Source organism: Haliotis asinina, chromosome 16 (genome assembly GCF_037392515.1).
Source record: "Haliotis asinina isolate JCU_RB_2024 chromosome 16, JCU_Hal_asi_v2, whole genome shotgun sequence".
Lineage (NCBI taxonomy): Eukaryota > Metazoa > Mollusca > Gastropoda > Lepetellida > Haliotidae > Haliotis > Haliotis asinina.
In genome coordinates this window covers 18,414,587-18,424,626 of record NC_090295.1, presented here as the reverse complement: position 1 = coordinate 18,424,626, position 10,040 = coordinate 18,414,587, and positions in this window count along the sequence as shown.

Below are 10,040 nucleotides of genomic sequence, written 5' to 3'. Positions count from 1 at the left end.
ATATTTTCTGGAACCAATATGAAGAACAATATCAATAACTACAAAAACCTGACAGAAATGTTAAAGCCGTTGAAACTGCAAGGTGTGGATTACGCAGATTACAAGTGGGCCTGGAAGTCGAGAAATGTTAAGTGCAAGATAAGAATTATGTCATCTATTTATGCAAGATTTTTATCTGCCTTCACATATGTGCCAACTGCGTTTAGCATGCCTCTGTCTTTATTCATAAACATTCCCTGTGTCTCCCTATTAACCCCTGCTGAGGACAAAATGATGGAAAGAATTACCAATCACGTCCGAGCACCATTTTTTCCTCCTAGAGTTTGGACCAGGGTGAACCAATGGTCATTTATTTGACACCTACCCTAGATTGCAATATCACAGGAATGGGCCAGAACTGAATTCAGGTTTTCAGCATGACAAGCAAACGCATTAAAGAACAACTAAACTCAATTTTTTGGTACTCTTTTTACCACTGCACATGAAATATTTCTGGCTAGTCATAAACGGAATACCATTGGTTTTCTTTTAAAATAAACTTGTGGTTAATTAATACCAAGCGCTTAAAGGGGCACTGATGCGGGGCGAATAATGTTTCTTGCCAACAGCCTAATTACGAAACCAAGCTGCAAATTGGTCAGCACCCGCTCTCTCGACCGTGACGGACACGGGGACTGGGCTCCTGACCACATTAAGAATTTCTTCACCCTAAGCAGTCAGGAGGCTGGATGCCCATCATATGCCATTATTTAAAAATATCCATGGTATTCCTTGTCTGACTGTAACAAAATATCCCAGCAGTTTAGTATTTTTCCCTGCTGCCTGGACGGTATGGTGACTGATCCAATTTGATCCTATTTCTGTGTGTTTTTACCTCGGGATTTAACCATGTCATGTAAAAATATGATGTCTACAGGCGCGTAGCAAGCCATTTGTTTCATATAAGTCCGAAAGACTGCGAAGTTTTATATTGAGATAGTTTTGAGGGTTGGCCCAGCTGTCATAGCAAAAATCACAGGTAAATTTTGGTAGCTATGGTAGCTACCCTGGTTTATTATCTGTGATAATAAAAACATACGGTTGATTTAACTGAATTCGTAAACTAAAAACAACGACGTTGCCATTGGTAGAGAAATCTGAAAATTTTAGTACGTAAAAAACTGATTACACCTATTTACCCAAAAACACAGCAAATGCCAGTATGTATTTCTTATGTATCCTCAAAACAGTTTCGGCCCAAAGGTGTCTTCAGGCTGCATGCGACAAAGAGATGACATCTTCCTTGCTGTAACTCGCGTTTGATGGTATACACCTACACGTGTTATTTGTCATCATTCACTTGATGGTCAGTTAGTGAATATGTAATTTCTTTAATTTGTGGCGACACTACTCACATAACTCGATAAAGCTTCGACAAAGGAGTAAATACTCAACAACATTAATTAATTATGTAATACGTGCATGTAAGGGTTTATCAGGTGAGTTAAAAAAACAAACATCGGTCAAAGGATTAACCGATAACACACTGATTGATTAATTACTTTTATCTTCTACAGTGGATTTGTCAAAAGGCAGTGCGTGTACATCTACTAATCTATACTGACTACACCCTGTCATAAAGTGCGAACGTAAAAACAACATCCTCCCTTCAAAGAATTAACCACCATTGCGTTCATTGATTGATTGCTCATTATTGGTTAACTAAATTACTTAGAATGGCGGACATCATACAATTAGTTTCCAGGTGTGCTATCGTGAGTGACCAATGAGAGGTTTATCAGGTTTACACCAATGTGAAAGACGTGAAACGATGTGTCACTTTTGCGCAAATTAGACTGTTGTATGACACACGACATAGAGCAGGATTATTTACCAGCTGCAGATGTATGGAATATCGTCCTTTTACGTGGTTATTGATGGATACATTCTTGAACAAGTTAGTAGCCTGACATTGTTGCTATAAAATTAGTCTGTTTTAAATTCATTATATGCATTTTGTTTTAATTCATTTATTTTAGCATTCTGCAGAATCTATATGACAGAAAAGACACACTAGATCGCGCATAGTGAGTGTGTGAAATACGATCCACGTTGACAGTCTACACAATGTTTGAATGTTACAGTCAAGTCATGTTTACCATCAGTATAAGCAGACCGTGTGGTTTTTTTTAATTTCAAGATCATACAAATATGACAATAAACTAATTAGGGTTATGAGACAAAATATAAAGACGTACATTGGCTTCGCTATTTCTCCGTTGTAATAGTTTTTTACCATTTCTACCACTGGCAGATGACTAACTTTCAAAGTGTTTCATTTGTTTTCATAATACATTTGTAATGAAGTGAAAATGACATCACCGTAGTTGGTCTGTCTATAATTAAAACTCTCAATTGCGCATACGAGCTGCCGGCAGAGGTCACGAATTCTGGGATATCATCCGGGTACTAAAGGGAGAAAAAACAATAACAAAAGTTTCAACCAGTCCACGGAAATTGCTCCGCATCAGTGCCCCTTTAAAAGTTGGTAAAAGCCGTCTGCTTCTCTCTCGCCCGCAAACGTAACCACAGACAGGTTACGTAACCTTGTCGCCAGAAGCCCTGCAGTGACGTCATAGAAGGAACGATTTTCAGATAGTTGTATAGAAAATGTGTAGGAAGCTCGTCATTTTGCTGATTTCTCGACGTCACTAAAGACATGCCAAATTGTTGTGTTGCCCTCAATTGTTCCTTGGGGTCGGGTGATGGTGTCACTATGCACAGAATTCCACCGGGCCCCGTAGTTTGTGCTTAAATTGGTTGTTAGTATGTGCGAAGTGAGTGTTGTGGAAGCCTGTGGTATATACTAAATCGGATGGTTTGCCCCCTACCACTCTTCCAAGATAGAAAATGGAGTTCAAGTTTCATCGAGTTCATAAAATAAAGACTGCTTACAACACACTGCTGACCAAAAGGATTTTGTTTGAATATAACGTTTTCTTCCTCGGACGCGAGGTTGTGGTCGAAGTGCCAATATAATCGTAAGTAATATGATATCGACCCCCGCCTCGCTTCCAAGAGTGAAATAGTTATGTTATAAGCAATGTCATGCAAAATAATATTGTCCATCAATAAAATACATATTTTACTACCAGTAGAAAGTAATTTTGACTCTGTAAGTCGATGAAAAAGAACTTAAATAGCATTCATTCTCAGACGGGGCGCCGCCATTTTTTAAAATCGTGAAGTCACGGACTAAAGTCCATTTGAATTAATGAGATTATGGTTTGTTTTCATTAAGTTAGAAAATCAAAACTACTTTCTACAAGTAGTTAAATATGTATTTGAATCATGACCAAAAGGAGTTTGCATGACACAACTTGTAACGTAACATAAGCGAGGTCGGGGTCGAAGTGACAATACTGCGCGATAAATTTCTACACTTGCTAAATTTACTTGGTTTGTAAACGTTCACTCACCAGTATGTAGACACTTGTCAATATATTTGGTCCCATAATCCTAATTACTTTATAATCATACTTGTATACATTTTGAAACTTAACAAAAAGAAGCGATGAATGTAGATGACCCTCATATCTATACCTACTATTACGTCAAGGAGACGCGCCGGTCTGATTAGTTGAAATTTCGTTTGCGGTTCAGAATTGTGCACTGTTGTCAAAACGGTCGATTTAAGGTAATTAAGATCGAATTGAACAGTCTTAATGACGGCGCTTCATTCATAACGATGCCAATTAGTGATTTATGCATTTGCACCCCCTGGAGCATGTGTGACCTTTAACCACCAAGTTACCCATTTGCCCCGAATTCACATGTTCAGTGAGAATAATAGTACGCGGGTTATAATGAAAGATGCACAATGAAGGAAAGGAATAAAAAAGCTGATGGAATACAAATTAGAAAGAGCTTAGATCTGTACAGGTAAGAGAGATGTGCAATAAATTTGATGTGTTTTGGTCTAATATTTTGTAGCAATAAACCAAAGGTTTTAACAAACATTGTTGTTTTTATCAAATTGTTAGCAAGTATTAAGCATCTCTGAACTTGAGACGGGAAATCCGTTTGTTTGATATAATGAAATATCCCAAATGATGACTTTTTATATCCCCCGGCATGTAATGAGAGCTGATGTAGTTGACGTCTCGCCTGTCTGTCCGCCCATCCGTTCGTAATCATTTTGTTTCCAGCGCATAACTCCAAAACCATTCAATATTATTCAACAAAAAATAGCGTATATATCAAACAACACCTAACGTGGTGCCTTTTGCTATTTCCAGATTTTGACATTTTCATTTTTCTTGGTTTCTTGGGGGTGATCTTCTGATGACATCTAGTAAATGTCAGATGATTTCTCGGGGTCTTTGGTTGGGATATGCAATCTTCTGATGAATCTTGTTTTCATTTATTCACCATGGTGTGTCACGGGCCTCTTGCTCATGAGGTTTTTGTGAAGTCATATGGGACCCATGTCTGGCATGTAATGCAGGGGGATTATAGTCAACTCTTTGGCCGTCCATCTGTCCGCATGTCCATAATCATTTTGTTTCCGGAGCATATTTATTTCATGGTTTCTATGGAAATGATTTGGACTTGGTTTAAGAAAGCATCAAGCTGGACTGGACTGGACTGTCAGATGATTTGTTCTCTCAAACGTGTGGGGCAGGGGCGAATGATCTTCTGATGACTCTTGTTTTTGAGTGTGAAAAATAATTTCAGTAAAACATGTCCTATTGGGGATTACACCAAATTAAAAAAGTGCAATTTCTGGGATTAAGTCCCATACGGGATTCGAAACCCGCACCCTCAGAGTCAGGCATCTAATCGCCTGCACACAAAGTCAGCCATCTAGCCCTCTCAGCCACTGCGAGTCACAACGGACTTTGTGTGCTGGCGATTTGGTGCCTGTGAGGGTGCGGGTTATAGAATTTGTACTTTATCAAGAAAGTGTAATCTCACATATGTCCTATGGTACATTTGATCACTTTCTAAATGGTATTGCATAATCATAATTTGCGTGAGGGGTGAGTAACTATGGTTTTGCGATGAACCTTAACCACTAGGCTACCCTGCCTACCCCATGTTAATTTTCAGCTTCTATCCTTGCAGAAATGTCTAACCTCATCAACATGCTGAGGAGAGAGAACCCAGAACAGCACACTGGTGCGGTGACATGTATTGTTGTTGGAGCAGGTAGTCGAGGAAGCACATATGCAGCTTATGCACAACAGTACCCTGACAGAATGAAGGTGAGTTGACAGTGGGGTAGGGGGTAGTTGACAGGGGGTCTGGCCTGGACAGTCATTGTGTGAAGTAGGAGAGTCTGTTCCTGTACATCTGGGGCCATGTTGTAGCCCAACGGTTAAAGCGTCTGCTCGACATGCTGACGACCCAGGTTTAATTCACCATATTGGTATAATTTGTGAAGCTCACTCAAACCTAAAATGTCATGTGTTTTGCATATGAGGCAGAGCTATGACTTTATCAAAGACGTATACCCAGTACAGCACATGCAAATCTTGAATATGTGATTCAGATGAAAGGGTTAGATGTTGTTTTAAGGCAACATATCAAAAACATTTCCACTTGAAGACACAAAGCCATTTAGAAAGTGTTATCCCATATTTATGGATATCATATGAAAGCACATAGTATGATGTACAAATGTAAGTCAGCAACTTTGACTTTTCCAGAACATTGTCCATACAGAATATGCTTGTGAACAGAGCTTAGAACAATCATAACCATCTTACTTGTGGCTGTCTGGGTTAGAATTGGCAACCCATGCTAGTGATAAAGGGCAAATAACGGGATAGGGTGGAGTGTGTGAAGCCCATCTCTGGTCGTGATATTGCTCGCATGCTAAACTTACTCACATGATCAGCAAAACACTCGTAAAATTTCTTGCACCTTCAGGATCCTGCTATAGCCTTTGCCAAGAACTGCTATCACATTCTGCTGGAGAAACCAATGGCTGTAAGTATGTTCTACTCAAAGCATTGCTCAGATAGTGTAGTCACAAGTGCCAACATCACACTAGTGCATGGCTAGTGCATGTACGTGGATATTATTTCCACATGTAGTTGCTGAGACAGGCCATCGCATTACACTTTATCGCGGATAACCTGGGGCCCCTTCGCTCACAATGGCAAACGCCAGTGGGTGTCTTCAACTTGTTTGCCAGTAAAAAAAGTATGAAATATGAAAATTAATAATTCTTCATTTTCAGAAAACTCTGTCCAATCTGTCATATTTCTTCAGTACAGATATTCAGTTCAGATTCCCCAATGTTTCAAGCTCGTTGCTGGTGACATTGCTGGAATATTTTCTGAAACCAGTATGAAAACATTCTCCTAACTTCTTGTAAGTTCCATAGACTTCTAACTTCTTTGAGAGGCCTTGAGAAGTTGGATCAATAAAGAAGGATCACAATAAGTCACTTCTTTGTCAGCATTTCTAATACTCATTTGTCAACTTGTCAATCCTCATATGTGTGTTATGTGTGAAATCCATTTCTGGTGTCCCCCGCCGTACGTGATATTGCTGGAATATTGTTACAAAATTAAACTACAAATATAAACAATAACTTACTACTTTCTTTGCATTATTACATTCAGTTGTGGGACATCAGCCTCCGAGCACCCACAGGCTTCCAGATCATACTTAGATTTAAAAACATTTTAGAGTTGTGTGCTTATGTGGTAGTGGCCGGTTTGGTTCCAGATAGAAATCAACATCTTTATTTGTCGATGTTAAATTTTGCTGGATAACTGATACACTTTCAACGAAACTCAAATTCTTCTCTGGTACAGCAGTAAGCCTGTTCGTGTCATATGCATGAACATACCTTTAAAATTGCCGTGCATTAAAAAAGGAGACGGGGAGAGGTTGGGGAGGAAGAGCTTGGGGGAGGGGTGGAATCATATTTTGCATTAGCAATTCCAGGCTTATTGGCAGTTTTGAATCATCGCGTTTCTTTTATTTCATCATTGTAACAGCAACAGAATATTTACTACGCTCTTCGAGAATGATCTGAAGGAGGACACCCTTAAACTGGTTACCGACCACTCCGCTTTCTGTCGCACACCTGACTTTAGCTCATCTCAGAAACCAGTTTACAAAGACCGGTATTATAAGAGTGCAGCACTGAATATATGTCATTTGTCATTCGTGATCGTCAAGGTCTGGATGCACACGGTGTTCGCGGTGTAAAGGTAAGTACACAAACATTGTTTGAGAATGTTTTCCTCACTTGGTGTAGATGCCAGTCACGATTTATTCCGTTTTGTGTGAAATCCACAAAGAATGTAATAATCCTCATATCAGAATGTTCCCAATGCCCCAATTCGCTTCGGAGGAGCATCAGAAATCTGATTTCTGTGTGTTGTTTATGTCATGTGAAATACATGTAGATAACAAATGCAACTTACAATTTATGGATAACACTTCGAATTGTGGTTTACTGCATTGTGTATTTTTAAGTATAAGACAAACAACAGCTGAAAGAAAACGGAACGCCGCAAGAGCAACAGTTCATATTTAGGAGAACACTAGTTTCACCTCTGACAAGTGTTTTTCCCTTCATTGCTTTGGAGTTTAAAAATGTTTTGATAACAGAGGGATCGTCTCGTGAACAAAATTCATTAGTGAGTGATGATGGACTCTCCTTTAGTAGCAACGATTGTCGGACACAACATTTTAGTATCATTGTACCTAAACAAGGCATTCGTAAGTATAATTCCTTTCCATCGTGTATAGGCACATTATTATGCGTTGGTTTCAGGGCTTTTTCTTCGATGCCAAATGCAATAAACTCGGGGTTAGGTTGGGGTAGAGATGTCAGAAGTCAGTGTTTCACTCCCTATCCATCTACTGTAAAAGAAACACTCAAATAGTCACACAATCTATTATTCGAGGTTAGTGTATGATACAAATATGTATATTATTTCAATTGCATGAGAATGGTGATAACTTTTACAGTTTGATGTTAGACAACATCTGTTTATACTGCCATGATTCCCTTCTACCGCGTTATAAACAATCGGCGACAGTGAACAGGCTGGACACATCAGTGAATAGCTATTTAAGTATCAAAATTAATTCTGTTTCGTTAATTTAATGAACGGTGGAGTAATTTAGCAAATACCTCTAAAATATGGTGATAACAGTTCGCTATCCAGCATACATACCTCTGTAACTTTTGACTGTCATTCACCTGACAAAGGGGCAAGTATTATCCCCGAAATGCTGTGTCTAAATAATAAAGAAGTTGCACATCCATAGCAAGTGTGTTGTTTTAAAAAGGACATTGTTCAAAATTTGACTTCATTGAATGTGGTTATTATCAATTCTGAAAAATGTTTCTGGGAAATGTTTTCTTCAATAATGCACATATATTTCTTCATTGCCCGATAAACAGATGTTGTGGTGAGTGAGTGATTTTAGTTTTACGTCGTACTGTGCAGTATGCCGAATTCAGATGTTCAGTAAGAATAATAGTACGCAGGTTTTCATGAAAGATGCACAATGAAAAAAGGAATAAAAAACTGATGGAATACAAATTGGAAAAAGACTATTGGTCGCTTAGATCTGTATTGATAGACAAGATGTATAACACATTTGATCTCTTTTGATCTGATACATTGTAACAACAGACCAAAGGTCTTTAAAAATTCTTGTTTTTATCCGCCAATGGAAATGATTTGAACTTAGGCTCAAAGGGAGGGGTGACCTTCGTTTCCGGAGCACCGCTGAAAAACGTTTTAATAGCTTTCAACGAAACTTGGAGGATATATCAGACATAAGCTATTATGGTGCCTTTTGCTATTTCCAGATTTTTGTCATTTTGTAATGGTGTCCATGGAAAAAAATTGTTCTTAGTCTCAAAACGGAGGGATGGGCTCCGTTTCTGCAGCACAGCTTGAAATTTTCTTAATATCTACTGCAAAACTTGGCACATATGTGAGGTAGACCCTAAAGTGGTGCCTCTTGGAATTTACAGACACTTGTCACTTTTATTTTTCCCGGTTTCCATGGAAATGGTTCGAACTTAGTCTCAAAAGGGAGGGATGGGTTTTGTTTAAATTCATTTAAACTTTTAACAGGTCTTGGCAGATATTTTAGAGAGTTTTTGAAGTGGTGACTTTTGCTGTTTACATATATATGGCACTTATATTTTCCTGATTTTCTTGGAAACGATTTGAACTTAGTCTGAAGAAAACATCAAGTAACTGTCAGATGATTTGTCCTTTCGACGATTTGAACTTAGACTGAGTAAAGATGAAGTAACTGTCAGATGATTTGTAGGGGCATTAGGATATAACATCTTCTGAGGAATCTTGTTTTCATTTATTCACCATGTTGTGTCACGGGCCTCTTGCTCATGAGGTTTGTTGAAGAGTCATATGGGACCCATGTCTTGCATGTAATGCAGGGGGAATGAAGTCGACACCTTGTCCATCCATCTGTCCGCTTGTCCATAATCATTTTGTTTCCGGAGCACAACTCAAGAACTATTCTATATTTGTTGGTAGATATATCAGACAGAACCTAAGGTGATGGTGCCTTTTGCTATTCTCAGATTTTTGTCATTTTTACATTTTTCTGTTTCCATGGTAAAAAATTAAACGTTGTCTCAAAAGTGAGGGGTGGGTTCAGTTTCCGGAACACAACATGAAAACTTCCTAACATTTTTCAGTACAACTTGGTAGACATACGGTTTTTGGGATTTATATTTTTCATGGTTTCTATGGAAATTATTTAGACTTCAAGCACCAAGCTGGACTGCCCGATGATTTGTTCTTTAAGATATGTGGGGCAGGGTGGATGATCTTCTTATGACTCTTGTTTTCTAGTGTGGAAAATAATTTGAGTGAAACATGTCCTATGTAGGATTACACTATCGTAATAAAGTACAATTCTGGTATTTTGGGGGTTGAGTCCCATCCGGGATTCGAAACCCGCACCCTCAGAGTCAGGCATCTAATCGCCTGCACACAAAGTCAGTCATCTAGCCCTCTCAGCCACTGCGAGTCACAACGGAC